Genomic DNA, 15,325 nt, shown 5'->3' with positions numbered 1-15,325 from the left:
CACTCATGATTTGTTTCATTCGTGCAAACGATCTAATAAATCATGCATATAATTTTTAAAATAATTCCCACAATATCGGTACAGCATACATATGTGGCATAACTTACCTCTGCCAAGCAGACCACCTCCGTCCGCGTGGTCCGACCCCTCCACGCGACGCACAGCACACTGAGGGAGACTCACCTCCCTCAATCCTAGCCGACCTCCTCTTGCCGCGCAGTCTGACTGAACTACGAGGCTGCGCTGCAGGACGTCTATATAGAGATGTGGACATGACGTCACGCCCACTCTTAAAGTGACCACGTCATCATTGTGATCCTAATCTGTTTCGGATCACAGTGATGACGTGGACCTATCAGAACATAGGTACGCCTATTTAAGGCTTGTTTTAGTCCCCATTCAGTGCCCTATCATGCTTTCTGTTGGAACCTCGTTTAGTACCCCTAGTGATTCTCTAGTGATTTCCTGTGTTTGACCTCGGCTTCGTATTTGACTCGTGATTTATGGCATCCTGAGCCCGGGGTTTTGTTAGGACCCATTTACCACCCCTAAGAAAGAAGGAGACACCCTTGGCCGTTGAGGCCATAGATGGTAGACCTTTATATTCTCCATTAATCACCCATGAGATAGAACAATTGAGTATGCATTCTGGTCTGTTACACGCGGAGGATTTGTGTTTACAGGTGATCACCTCCCCTTCTTCATCAAATGTACTGGATTACCCTTGGTTATGTCTACATAACCCCACTATTGATTGGAGATAGGGTGAGATAATCTCATGGAGTGATACATATCAGGAGATGTGTATAAAAAAGGTCACTCCTGTTCATCTCACTGCCCCACTGCTGTCTTAAGGCGGTGTTTGATAAGAGGGTGGCAGACAGATTACCATCTCATATGCATTATGATTGTGCCATAGATCTCCTACCTGGTACTATGCCACCCCCAGGAGGGGTTTATCCCTTATCCCTTATCTTCCAATATGCAGTCATGCCTTTTGGCCTCTGTAATGCTCAGGCGATTTTCCAAGATTTTATCAATGATGTCCTCAGAGACTTCATACATTCGTTCGTGATAGTGTACTTGGACAATATTCTGATATATTCCCCTGATCCAAGTACACATCACTTACACGTCTCTAAGGTCTTGCAAACACTTATCGAAATTGTTTATATCAGCGGTTCCCAAACATTTTAGGTTCAAGGCGCCCTTAATATTTCAATATTTTTCCAAGGCACCCCAAGTCCAAAAAAATTCTAGGTTGTATACATATACAGCGCTGCGGCATATACTGGGCCCCTGTATCCAGGCACAATAACCACTACAGCACGCTGTAGTGATTATGGTGTCGGGGTTCTGTGGTTTAAGAACAGTTTGACAACTTACCTGTGGTCTGCCAGGATAGGGGCTGTAGTAGGGGATAAGGGCATTGGTGTGTTTGTGTGAGTGGTACATTGTGTGTGTGAGTGTATGGGAGGGCAGTGTGTGTGAGTGTATAGGGGGCAGTGTGTATGGGGGAGAATTATTGTGTCTGTGGGGGTAGGAGGGCAAATTTATATATATATATATTTTTTTATTTTTTTTATATATATTTTTTTTTTATTTAAAAAAAAAATAATTTTGATATTCCCCCCTCCCTGCTTACCTTTGCCTGGGAGGGGGAACAGTACAAGGCAATCCATGGTGGTCTGGTGGAGAAGCACTGATGGTCCAAGTGGTGAGAGTGAACTTTAACAGCCTCAGGAGCTGCTAGAGTTCACTCTCACGAGATTCGGAGAGTTGCCTTGGTAACCTCAGCAATGCTCCGAACTCGGAGAGGAGAACTCGGCGGAGCTGCAGGTTAGAGCTCCCCCGGGTCCTCTCTCCCTCCCTCCCCTGCCGGTTGCAGCTTTACTCTGCTAGCGGGCCAGAGAGGGAGATCTCTGATCTCCCCTCCGGTCCTGCAGAGCCGACAGGGGAGAGGGAGGCTCGGAAAATATCTTGTGGCACCCTAGGGTGCCGCGGCACACAGTTTTATGTAAGCTAGGAGTGTTTGTTTGATCAAAAAGTAAATTTTTTGGGTTATGTCATCTCGGCCTATGAATTCAGTATGGATCCCAAGAAGTTGTCAGCCATTATTGAGTGGCCTTTGCCTCAGGGATTAAGGTCCAAAGGTTCATAGGGTTCTTCAAATTATTACAGAAGGTTTATAAAAAATGTATCTACTATTATTGCCCCTATCACAAACCTCACTAAGGTGGCTGCAAACAAGAGAAACCTTTGAGAGCTCAGACATCCTGACCCTTCACTTCCTCTTGTATTGGAACGTAGATGCTTCTGAGGTATGAGCAGGAGTTATTCTTTCCCAGCGCTTGTCCCCTGACCAGCCTTTGCACCCATGTGGTTTCTTTTCTAGAAAACTCTCGCAGGCATAATTGAACTATGACAATAGAGAACTATTGGCCATTATCGTAGTCTGAAAGGAGTGGAGACCTCTCTAGAGGGTTCCCAAGATCCTATCATGGTATTGATTGATCACAAGAACCTCTTATATCTTAGAGAAGCTAAAACGATAAATTCCAGGCAGGCGAGATGGTCTCTCTTCTTGTCAAAAATAAATTTTATAATCACTTATAGACCTGGACCACTTTGTCCAGGCTTTGTCCAGGCAATTCGATGTGAGTGAAGAGGAGAAGACAGAGGAGTGTTTTATCATTCCCCCAGAAAGAATCGAAGCCACAACGGTCCTTTCCGTATTGTAATGCTCTCTGGAGAAAATTTATTTGGAACGCAACTGTAGATGAAATAATAAATTTCATACCGTCCCTTTAAGAAAATATAATTTATTTAAATAAAGGAAATTAACTTTGGCAGTCTTTTGCAGCAAATATGTTTTGAAATAATAATGCATGAATGCTTGGAATCTTGTTTCAGAATTGCAACATAAGAATATAGCAGTTAATAAAATAAGGAAAGGATTGTCCGGGTGACGGTAATGAAAGGAACAGACCAACCTTAGAGCAGGATTATCAACCCGAGGGAACATACCCTTCCAATGGACCAGATACTGGAGGCTACCCCTCAGGAACCTGGAGTCAAGGACAGCAGCAACCTCCTCCACCTCCTCAACCGATACAGGAGGTGGAGAAGTGCAAGGTCCAGTAAACCGATTACAGATCAGAGGTTTCATCAGGGAGGTATGGAAAACATCAGGCATACGCATGGAACGAGGCATACGAGCATACGAAGCAGGATGCAGAAAGGACCAACGAAACAAGGAGCGAAATTCATGGAGGGTACACGGTGATGGATATTTCGGGTAGACAGCCAAACCCTATCCCCCACTACATAGGAAGGAGTTGCACGACGATGCCTATCAGCCTGTACCTTCTGTCTCTTATTTGCCACGAAGAGCACTGCAAGCGTGTTAGGCACTCTCCATTGGAAAGCATTGCTTCAATGTTTTCGCATGGGGATTTTACTTACTCTGGGTGTCCCCAGCAGAGCAAGGACATCCAGCATCAGTAAGGAGACCAAAAGTAAGTTAGCCACCAGGAAGTGCCTCTAGTGGCTGTCTGATGGACAGCCACCTGAGGCAGTCTTAGTTCTGCAATGAAATTATTGCAGTTTCTAGTAAACTGCAATGATTTACATTGAAGGACATTGAAGGACTAACTGAGATTGGGATACTGCACACAGACCACTTCAATAAGCTTGAAGACCGCTTCAATGACTGTAATTTCATCTGATGATCATCGATCATGATGTTATTCTTTATAGACAACTTAAAATATATGGGTGGGTTAAACTCTAGTAGAGTTCATACTGGAGAACATGACGCCAAAACTACCAAACCAGGAGTCTCTTTTCTTGGTCAACAAAATGGTAACTTGCAGATGGAAGTTTCACCTCAGAGCCCAACAAGCAATATGAAAAAAATCCAATGGTGTAGTAAAGACAAATATACAGATAGTTTGAAATGAATGTGTATACTTTAATCCACATCTGGTGTTTGTGTTTGAATGGTACAATCACTGCTTACGGATATGATGAAGTCATCACTCTCAGTGGTATAAATCCTCACATTATTGAAATGAAAACATACAGATACTATATAAGGTAGTAGTTGATCAATCTACAAAGCATAAATGGTATGGTATACTTGTAGGTTCGCTTTGCATGGCACACAAGTTTGCTGCAACCAAATGAACGAGTTGGAGAGATAGAGGATCTCTCTAGTGTCCTGGAGCTCCCCCCTGTACGTGCAAGCCTGTGCTCTTCAGCAGGTGGTGCAGAGATGAGTAACGCTTGAGATATAACTTGTAGCGCAGAACTTGGCATTTTAATCCTAATATATCAGGACTTAAAATTTCAAGTTCTATGCTACTAGTGCCTCCTTCCAGATGATCATTGATAATGGACAAGGAAGCAGCATTTGCACACGACCAGTTGTTGCATGACTTCTCATTATAAAGTTAATTACAAAGAAGTTCAGGAGGGTACATTATTAATTTTTTTTCTGATTAAAAGTTGTCTTTTTAAGTGTTTCTGCAGATCGGGGTTGGGGGTGGTGGAGGGGTGAGAAGAAGTCTGATGATCTTTCTGCACTATAAAATCTGTAATCTGTCCATTTTGGCTGTACCGAATTTTGTCAGTTCATTCTTTTTTGGATGAAATTCGGTCATTATTTTCATTAAACAAATTAAATTACAATCCATTCCGTGGGCAGCGGAGTAGATTTTAGTTGATAACTCTCTAAATTGCTACCCTTGTGGGATTTCTATATTTAAAGTTACCAAATTAGAGAACTGGTAGATTCTTATGGCAACCCCACATAAGGATTAGAGAGCTATCTACTAAGAAGCTGAAAGACCAATATAACAAAAAAAATCTTTATCATAATTTTAATCTTTCAGACAACTTTACCAATACCAAGTTAAAAAACTAGTATTCGTCCGAGAGTTGTAGTCACCACAGATGTGGGCTAGACCCTCTAGAGGGCCCCACTTACTACAGGGGCCTCCTTGCAAGGGGAGGGCACGCGCTACTGATGCTTTTATGCCCATATGCACCAAAGATGCATGATTTACCTCATACTTCATGTAGCGTTCTGATTATTTCTGCAAACCTCGAAACCCGAGTTGACAAACAGTTGCCGGCATTACCAATCAGTTCTCGGGAGATCGCTACGACGGCCTCAGATACAAGAGTGGGTTGTCTTTGACCACCTTTATAGCTCATGTTTTAGATATAGTTATGTTAATGCTACCTGTGTATGCTATGGGAGTCGCCTTTGGCCTGACCGATGAGGAACACTAACTGCATAAATAAATAAAGGGGCAGGTTGGCCAGGAAGACTCAATTACAGAAGGTCATACTTGCCCACTGTCTATGTCTTTTCTCTTACCAAAATGTAAAATTGTGCAGTATATTTGTATGTATACATTGTTTTGACTGTTGCCGCTTACGTCAGCTGTCGTGGCTACGTAGGCTCGTTGTTATGTCATGCACAACTGAAAATAAAGAATTAAAAAAAAAAAACTAGTATTCGTAAATAAGGAAATTAAATCCTCCCTCCTGCCCCTACACATGACATGGTAGTGGCAGGAGGGAGGATTTAATTTCCCTTAAGAGGAGGAACTGATTTTAATGGTGCCACAATTGGCCTTATATGACAATCCCCTTGCCAGGGGTACGCCCACAAGGACCTGATGGTAGACTGATTTACAACGTCACAGATCAATAACAATAAGGTTACAAGACATGACACTCCCACACACAGCACACAATCCCTCCCCTCTGCCCGGGAGATAATTGAGTCAGATACTCTATTAACTCAATTATCTCCAGGCAGAAAAAAACACATATTTCTATAAAACCCGAAAAGTACCCCAAAAAACACGTAATATCCCCACAAATGTTACTTCCCCTGATAACCCTGATCTGGGTGACCAACATATCCATAAATCACCCAGATCAGTTTAGGGGTTCAGGAATTCTGTGGAAGTCACATTTTGACCCACCGCACGCATGGTCCCATGCTCAAAACAGTTCCAGAGAATCAGGCTGTGGAGTCGGTCTATTTCGGAAGTTCGAAGTGCTGCTTCGAACCGCTCCATGAGTTCGAAGTGTTACCTTATAAGCCAACAGTAGTTTTAACCAAGGTTTATCACAGGGGCTATAGTCACAGGGTAGGAGGCTGGCAAACAGGCCCCTCCAAAAGCCAGTGGCAAGGTTACTTTCACCACACTGCCAGGTCGCTAATACAATAAAGGGAGACCAGGCACAATGTATACTTGCCATGGTTGAATGGTTAAAGTCTTTTTTTTTTTTTTTATCAGATGAAAAAGTTTAAAGAGTGTGACTGGATTGGTGTAGAGCAAACCTGCATCTTATAACACAGTTTTGCTAATTAGAGAAGAGAGACACATGCAAACAAGATTACCTGCCCCAAAAACTAAATCATTTTTTTTTCTTTTAATTTTTACTTCGTAAGTAATTAATAGGAAAAATAAAGTTTGCAGTTAATTTAAATCGTGCAGGTAATCAATCTGGTTCAGATCACAAAAATATTTCATATTCCTAAAAGGTAAAAGCAAATAACAGCCTCATTATAAGTCTTGGTACCTGGTCTGACAGTATACAGCAGAGTGGTCTATATTTGAATGATATAACTCTGGTTATTGCTGGACATTTGGTACTGAAGGAGTTACTCAGTGTACAGAGAGACAGCATAGTGTGGGTGATCTCTCAAAAAAATACTTCATTTGAGAGTTTCTGAAATCTGGATGTGAACGTCTGTGGAAATGGTCTGACAATGCTCTTCATGCCAAATTAAAAATATCCACACCTGCCTCTACCCAGGAATATACAGCAATTAAACAATACAGTTTATCTCAGTGGGTTTCCTTGCTCAGCCCTCTTCAAAACGCAGAGTATCTCTCTTTCCATGATCGCTCCCAAATGTTGTGCTCTTCCTCCTGCATTTTGAGTTGCATTAGACAATAATTAATGTTTTCTCTTTTTATGCTCATCTCAGTGCAAAATTCTAGATGTATTTTTTAGCAACTTACTTCATTTCAGATTTGATTTTTGTTTTAAGCACTTGATTTTTTTTACCTTCTAGTGCAGTCTAGACTAAAATTCATACATTCTTTGTAATTGCGAGCGATAACGAGCTTTAGAATCCTGCTGTTTACATTAAAGATCCATATTCAAGGAGCCGTTTGAGATGTTAAGCAGAGTTCACGTATCATCTTTATATTTTGGGGGAATTTTTTGCAGGTTTTCCATGTAAGAGGTATCCCATTTCCATCATAAACGAGTCTGAGTATCCGTTCTCTTCATACAGCTGCAAATTTGATAATGCGGTCTCTCAGAGGACCGTACTCCCTGTGGGAAACTGTAAAGCTTTTAAGTTGGGGTAAGGCAGCATAGCATGCACATATTGAGGAACGGACAATTAAGCCCAAAAAATGTTTTTTTTTTTGTCTCAGTGTTAAAGAAACAGAAGTGGTTGCACAAATCTACTCCAACCTGCAAGTAATGCTCCCATTTAATGCTCCAAAAAGGAGATAACGTTTTAGAACGCCCTACATGTTTAGGGATGAAGCTCAATATTGTCCCATGATATAGAGGGGTCCATTAAACATCAGGGATATTTACATCCTTCTGTGGGTTGAATGCTCTTAGACCCCTTCTTATTCCCACACCTTTCGCAAAACGAAGTTGACTGAATTTAATACTTTGTGCCTGATATGAATTGGAACTGAATCATAGACAAATTACAAGTGGAGATAGCTCCACCTCAGGGCTAATAGATCTACACCTGTAGCCCATGCCCTTGGAATAGTCCCACTTTTCCCCCCTTACTACTCACATGTTGTTGCTCTAGAATACATGAACGCAGTGGAGCAAAGTTTTGTGGACTGGCTGGCTATACAGTAATTAACTTACAACTGACTTGACTTTGCACTCTGTGCAAATGCTTTTGCATCTCTTTAGCAGCCAAACATCCTCCTGTCATCATGTGGCAGTGTGGTATATCCTCTTTCTGCTACATTCACTACATCCACCTCTTTCTCTATCAAAAGCTGCATACCCAGAGCAAGCTTTTGCCTGCTAGTGAGAAGAGGAGAAACGTGGTGGACAAGTGAATGCTGAGAAGGGAAGATTCAGAGTATGTGAGAGCTAGTGAGAGAAGGGGGTTGATAAATTTCGGGCTTGTAAATGAACAGCTTACCTGGGTTGAGGGATGGAAGAAATACATTGACATAGGGTATGTGTAGATTTAAAATGCATCCTCCAACACTACTGGCTCCAGATAAAAGAAACGAGATGTTTTAGTGTTTTGTGCCTATTAGATTCTGTAATTCTGTGCACTATCATAATTGTCAGCAACAGACCTAATTGAGAGTCTTAAATCAGCACTGGACAGCTCCCCTGATAATAGTCACAATTATAGCATTTACGGTGATTGCTGCTCTATACCGGTAAGTCTCAAGGGGCTTACAAACAGAGTCGTGGCTGAACCATTTCTGCCATTTGTCCAACCTTGTGGTCTAGATATAAAGTGACCACATCTAGTTAATAAGAAAGAAAAATCCTGCTTGCATAAACATTATAATATTCTTACATCCTTGTTCCTGCATGATCAGCCAATGCTGTAATGCCTTAAAGACTTATGAGTTGGCATATTATGCTTTCAGTGGCAATGCCATAACCTGTGCCATAACTTGTGCTATTGAAGATTGAGACAAGATAGGCAATCATCCCATACCATCCAAGAGGGAAATCCCCAACAACAAATGTAAAGACCCATATTATGTGGCACAGTTAATATTACTGTTCTTTGTGTACACCGTAAGATATTTGTTTCTAGGGTATTTATTTGTTAATTATTTGACAAGAAGATGTTTATTTGGGTGTTTATTGGAAACAAATGTGGATAATACTGATAATTCAATGTGATGAGAAGTGACAAATATAGTTGTGATTTCTCAAAAATCAATACTCTACAATGTCCAATGGTGAGTGGAATGGTTGATTACTAACCAATGTTCCCTAGTTTGTATTTGTGGGTTGCTTAGTCTGCAAGTGGCAACTAGATATTTGCTAATCTTTATTTGTAGATAATACTAAAGATGATGATGAAAGAAAGAATGATAGAAAGCCAAATGATCAGAATAATACAGGCATTATTTTATTAGAAAAATATTGTACATATTCTCCTTCAAATTTCAAGGTTGATGCTGGTGGACTTTACTCTTCAGTTCACCCGACAGATTTTCTATTGGGTTCAAGTCAGGTGACTGGGATGGCCATGTCAGCAACTGGATTATGTGGTCAGTACACCAGTTTGCTGTTGATAGTGATGTTTGTTTTGGATTATTGTCCTGTTGGAAGATGCAACCACAGCCTGTTGATATTTGATAGGATACATGGCATTGTGTACTCTAACAAAATGTCCAGGTCCTCTGGCAGAGAACATAACAGTACCAAAATATCATGCTTCAGATAAGGTCAGACGTGAAACTGAAACTAGGGTTAACTTCAGGGTCTTTATTTTTTTATCTTAGACATGATTTGTCTTGAAAAAAATAGGAATAGCGGGACTATTACGAAGTGAAAATAATAAAGACAAAGGGGTAAAGAGAAGAATTAATAAAGGAAAATTACAGGTAAGTATTGTGTGTACAGAGAAATACAGTTTTAGGCAATAAACCCTAGATGGGATTAAAGGGAAAACAAACCTTTTTCCTGGCACTGCAGGTCCCCCCTCCCTCCCACCCCCCCATCCCATGTTGCTGAAGGTTAAAACCCCTTCAGTGACTTACCTGTATCCAGCGCCGATGTCCCTCGGCACTGGGTCAGGGTCCGCCCACGCTCCTCCCCCGCCGACGTCATCCGGCGGGGGTGACCTATTGAGCATGCACGGCCGCCGGGAGACCTGCCGCGCACGCTCATTAGACCTCCCCATAGGATAGTATTGAATAATGCTTTTCAATGGGAATTTCAGCGACACTGGAGGTCCTCACATAGCGTGAGGATGTCTAGCGACGTTATAGCACACTTTTCATGTGCTATAAACACGGAAGTGCCCTCTAGTGGCTGCCGAGTAGACAGCCACTAGAGGAGGAGTTAACCCTGCAAGGTAAATATTGCAGTTTATGAAAACTGCAATAATTACACTTGCAGGGTTAAGGGTAGTGGGAGTTCGCACCCAGACCACTCCAATGGGCAGAAGTGGCCTGGGTGCCTGGAGTGTCCCTTTAACAGTGAGTAGGCAGAAACAGAACCTATGAGATATATACGTAGTAGTAAGAAAGAGAACCTATAAAAGGAAGTTATAGGTAAGGTAGCAAGAGATTACCGAAATGAAAGGTTTAGGCAATATGACCCAGGCAGTATTTTTTGCAACAGGATAACATAGAATAGATATTACAGGAAATAAATAGAACACCACCTATAAATGATAGGTTTCAGGTAAAACAAAATAGACAGAACTAAAACAGAAATACAAAGTAATACAGATAAGTCAGACATTTAGTTGATAAGCCGCTTTTGGTTTGCAGGTTGTAGAGCAGGATTTTGGAAAGATGAATTAGAGTCCTTTAGGATAATTGTAATTATCAAAGGTGTTTGCAATCTCCATGTTGAGTAAGAAGTTTTCCGTAAATACAGTAACAATTCAATATTAAATCCAAGTCCAGTAATGTATAATACAGGTAGCAATCGCAGATTAGGTTACCTCTAAGTGTATGGATAGTAAGCAGGTTTTCTCCAAACGTATGGATTGTAAGCAGGTTTGGAAAGTAGCAAGTTGAAAGGAATAAATCAGGTTGAATTAAATAATTCCAGAATAGAACAGGTATTTACAGAAGGAGCCAGGATCTTTAGTCTTGCAAGTATCAGAACGTAACTACAATCAATGTCAAGAAAAATTGTCTAGCAGGGTGTGACCTCTTATAGCAGGTTGAACTGATATGATAGGCAGGTGAGAGGAAGTGTGTTCAGACTAGTGGCTAGGGAGGCCACTAGTGGAGAAAACTGGATTTTTTTTTAAAGAAATAGAAATAAAAGAAACAAAACACAAAAGAGCCATAACCATAAGTAGTTTTCCATATGGCTTACTTTCTGTGTGCATCAAACCCATCTCTGTTGTTTATTGTCAAAAAGCTCTGTTTTGGTTTCATCTGCCCATACAACCCAATCAGATTTAAGTTAAGTTGAGATGAATGAGTTCTAGTAGTGTTTGTCAAACTTAAGACGTTTGAGTTTGTTTTTGGACGAGAGTAGAGGCTTTTTTCTTTAAACCCTTCTAAACAACTTGTGGTGATGTGGGTTACATCATATTATAGTTTTGGAGACTTTCTGACATCAAGATACAATTAGCTTCTGCAATCCTTGGAGATGTTTTGGTCACTCTACCCATCCTATTCACAGAGCTTTGAGCCAATATAGACACACATCCTCTTCCAGATTGATTCATAACATTTCCAGTTGATTGGAACTTCTTAATTATTGCCCTGATGGTGGAACTCGTCATTTTACATTTTTTTGCTATTTTCTTATAGCCACTTCCCATTTTGTGACTCTCAACAACTTTTTGCTGCACATCACAGCTGTATTCCTTGGTCTTACCCATTGTGATGAAAGACTAAATGAATTTGGTCTATGTGTTACCTCATATTAATACCCCTGTGAAACAGGAAGTCGTGGTTGAACAATTTTCTGTTCCTATTCACCCAGGAGTACTACACAATTTTAAAATATCAAAGGAAATATATGTCAAATATATTTGTTTCATATGAATTCATAGGGATGCCAATAATTGTGTTGTACATATATTTAACAAAGATTTTACCAACCACAGTGCGCCACGCACATCTCCTCTGACCTAACACTGCCACCCAGTTTTTCCCATCGTATTTTTTACCTTGTTATCCCCTAAATTTTATTGTTCACATTGCATTCTATTGAAATCACCACAAAACCTGTTGTAATGCATACATTGCACTGCAAATGCAAAAACTAATTTAAAATAAAGAATTTATAAAAGAAAACAAAAAATGTTTTTTTTTTATAAACCTGTGTTGTTTGCAATTTTTTTGATATCCATAAGAGTAGAGTATTTTTATGTTTTTTCTGTAATAAAAGATCAAAAGGCAAGACAAAATTTAACAGCCTTCTTTGCTCATATTTACTAAGGGTACTGTACTGTAGCTTTATTGTTATTATTTTAGATATGTGTAACGTTTGTGAGAAGTGAGGCCCCATTTAACTAAGCATCTAGAATGGACACCTTAATTGATTTTAGTGACCAAGACAGTTTGAAAAAGAACTCTTTACCGAATGTGTGTAAGACTATTTAACCCCTTAAACTTCTGGAATAAAATGGAATCATGACATGTCACACATGTCATGTGTCCTTAAGGGGTTAAATGGATAAACATGTGGAGATAGTGAAAACTTTGACAAAGCCTGATAGGAAGGGTTGGACAGATGCAGCAAATTTTAGCTGAAAAAAATTGTAAGTCGCTTGATGTGAGTTTAAATCCTTGGTTGGTTGACCAACATGTCTTTAAGCATTTTTACTCTTTTTATTCTCCATTTTAATTGATGTTAAATAAATGGAATTAAACTATATTTGCTTTTTATCTTTCATGATACATCACACTGAGGAAATTGAGTCTCTAGAACATTATAGTGAATGTAAGTCATTTCTATTACGAAATCCATTGCATGTATATAAGAGTATTCATTACTACACATTAGTGGATTAAAAACTTACTGTGGCTATTGATAACTGCATGGAATACTGTGGGTTTAAAGAGAAAGCCCTATTTATTGTGTGTGAATTGTTTGACTACATTCACCTTGTTTCTTTTCTTCACCTTAACTGATTCTTTACTGATTTTTGGCCTACAGTTGGTGTATGGTTTTTGGGGCACACCTAGGTGTAAGAGGTGGTGAATTTGTACTTAATGCTAGATATTCTATTGTTGTGATTGACTGGTCTGGCTAATACTGAAATGCCAGCCTGAACAGCAGAGAGGGAATGCAGGCTGCTGGTAGACCTCTTTCAGTAAAAACCATTCGTAAACAGTCTAGCAGTCTCTGAACAGAGGGACAGCGCCAGAGGACTTCAGGCACCCAACTCACATCAAGGAAAATTAAATGTCCCTTTAATGTTTATTATCCATCCATGATACATTTTAACACAGTATGAGTCAGAATTGTCATATGATAAAATAAGATACATATCATAGTAGAATTCTATACTAATGGTATTTATTGCTCAGTATGGCACTTTAAGTTGCATTTTAATGCAAGTCACAATTGAACATGAATGGAAACTGTTAAGTGCCCTTCTTTGTGTATGTTCTTCAATTGACTGTATCCTAGGTTACTGAATGGAAAAGCATGGCAGCAATCAGTCAGCTAGCATCTTGGGTCATCACGTGTAACCGATGTGAACTCTACACAGATTCGTTTTAGAGGACACTTCAGTTATTTTTATTATAAAATTAGCCTTGTCTGCACAATCCAAGACAGTTGAAAGTGCCCTTATTCATGACCTGAGAATACAAAGCCAAAATCTAACCAAGTATAATGCAACAAAGTAGGTTCTTTTTTCCAATGGGCAGGAGTGTAACTTACATAGTACATTATCAGAATCATTTCTGATACTTTTTTTTTATTGTATTTTTTTTTTTTTAAAGAAAGCAATATAAAGAAATGTATTGATAAATATAAAATCCATCTAATAAAACTCGAACGGATACATGACCCGAGGAGACCATCCCTCCCCCACGCCATGACCACCCGCAAGCAACCCTACAGTAGCCAAGCACGACCGGGGGTGCCCCTAGACTCACCCCACGGACAGTTGTTACCAACTCCCCCTCTCAACCGCACTACAGCCCAGCATGACAAGACATCACACAGGCACTCACCCAAATGGTAGCTTACCCTGAGACCCACTTGGTCCCTCAGTAACCCGCCCTACAGATACCTGACGCAAGGTCAGATGCTAGACCCTATCAGGGGAAACACACCCAACATACCTATTAAAAACCTCCACTCACAGGCCCCCTACACAGGCCATTACATAAGCTTTCCTGAGTTTATATTAACGTATTTCATGTTCTACAATGTAATGTTACCTCATTTTCATGCAATAGCTCTCTCATGCTTGTGAGCGGAGCCAAAAAAAAGAATAAAAAAAAAAAGAAGAGGATTTTGAAAGTAAATCAAAAAGATCGAGAAGCTCTCATTTTTGCAAGGTACACTCTAGGAAAGTGTAAATATACTCTATATGGTTCATATCCCAAGGCAAGTGTTGGCAACCTTCCACACTTCAGATGTTGTGTTCTAAATGATTATGCTCTTACAGCCATTATTGCTGGCAAAGCATCATGGGAAATGTAGTCCACAACATCTAGAGTGCCGAAGGTTGCCTATCCCCATCCTAAGGCATACACTTTAAAGTATGTTCTTTTCCAAGGAATAAACTGAAAATGTACTAAAATGCGGTGTTCAAAATTCTGTTGCTAAATCAGTCCTTTGTAAATTATTGTGGAAATGATCCATGAAAATGTGTAACTTGTGGGATATGGCTTCTTCTAATTGGAGAGGTAAAATCAACACCAAAAAACATTAGAGCCTCATATAGACACATTTCCTCCTTTATACTCCTACTACAGGAAAATCCAGAGTTCAGGATGTAGCTCCTTCTGATATAGCTGAACTTCAGAACTTCATGGAGTGCAGCAATTTTTTGTTGCATTCTACTGCAGTCAAGGGATCTTATACTTTGTGACTACTTTGTCTAAGTCAGTGCAAAACTGGGCTACTTACAGAGAACTTTTGGAGGTTTACAGGTATGCGTTGCACGGCTTTATGCCCATGAGCTACAACAGTATTATTACTCTTTCTACTGTGGTAGCTTCCTCCTGGCCCTTTCATCATGAAGCTTCCAAGAAGCTGATTGGCAAGCAGTTACTTGGCCATCTGTGACGAATAGCCTTCTATTGTTTCACTCACAAGTAATATTTTACTGAAAGACTAAACTACTTTGAAAGAAGTACTTAATTTATGCTGCTCCTTATTAAACAAGGAGGCACAGGAATTCAGGGGATCATTTACCTGAAGCCTCACACTCACTACGGTAGCTGGCCACCATCAAGACCTTGAGAACCTAATGTCTCTGGTTGTCTTAGATTCCCCAAAATTAACCAATTACACAGAACCAGACCAATTTCATCAGGATGTCAAATAAAGTAGTACAGCCCTCTGTACTGATCTAGCATATCTCAGATACTGCACCAACAGCAATACACCA

This window comes from Pelobates fuscus, chromosome 13 (genome assembly GCF_036172605.1).
Source record: "Pelobates fuscus isolate aPelFus1 chromosome 13, aPelFus1.pri, whole genome shotgun sequence".
In the NCBI taxonomy this organism is placed as follows: domain Eukaryota; kingdom Metazoa; phylum Chordata; class Amphibia; order Anura; family Pelobatidae; genus Pelobates; species Pelobates fuscus.
This window is presented reverse-complemented; position numbering follows the sequence as displayed.